An 851-nucleotide genomic window follows, 5' to 3' on the forward strand; every position below is an offset into this window, starting at 1 on the left:
GGAGTATTTGGCCACAGCTGGTTGGAGGAAAATCTTTGAAGTTCATGTTTTGTTTTCATTAAAACTTGTTTTTCTTTTGACTTCTGCCTTGAATACGGTGGTAATAAAGTCAGACATGGATGTTCGCATATGTTCGCATATGTTATCTCTGTGAAGTTTGTATTGAAACTGTGAGTCCTTTAGAACAACCGAATGTTCTCTTCCTGGAGATCTGCATGTCTTTGGGTACCCGGGCCCCCCGAACTGAGGGACAAACTGCACACCACCCATTTCCCATCCACCCTGACTGGACTCCATTCAAAACCTGATCAGGCTTTAGTGTTCATTTAGCAGGCCGGCACTTCTGTGCTTCCATCAAAGTGTTTTTGGACATTTTAAAGAATTGCATTAGAAGAGATGAAACGGATTAAAAATTAGAATCAACTTACTAACTTTAGTAAAAAAAGATTTTATGATTAGAGGAGGTGGTTTTTAATGCTAAAGAGGAGATTTAGACTCATTTTAATACATTTCTGACATAGTAATCATTTACTACCCATGACTGATCGGGAGTTTTATACTAAAGTCAAAAAAGTAAAAAAAAAAAGCAATCCACTGGACTTTTTATTTTTATTTTTTAAATGTCAGAAATAGCGTTTAGTTCCAGGTTTTATCCAGCAGCCCAACAAAGCCTGGTTTTAGTTTAGAAAACCACCTGTCTTCTTTGTCTAAAATGTGAACATTCTGGTCCTCCAAAGAATGTCCTTTGTCCATCATGTGTAGATGTAGCGCAGAGTCTTGTCCAGAGGAGGGCGCTCTGCTGTGTTGGGCCATGCGTCTGTGGAGAGGTTGTTTGGTTTCTCCAGTATAAA

This window comes from Cyprinodon variegatus, unplaced genomic scaffold (assembly GCF_000732505.1).
Source record: "Cyprinodon variegatus isolate N-32 unplaced genomic scaffold, C_variegatus-1.0 Scaffold1944, whole genome shotgun sequence".
Taxonomy (NCBI): Eukaryota; Metazoa; Chordata; class Actinopteri; order Cyprinodontiformes; family Cyprinodontidae; genus Cyprinodon; species Cyprinodon variegatus.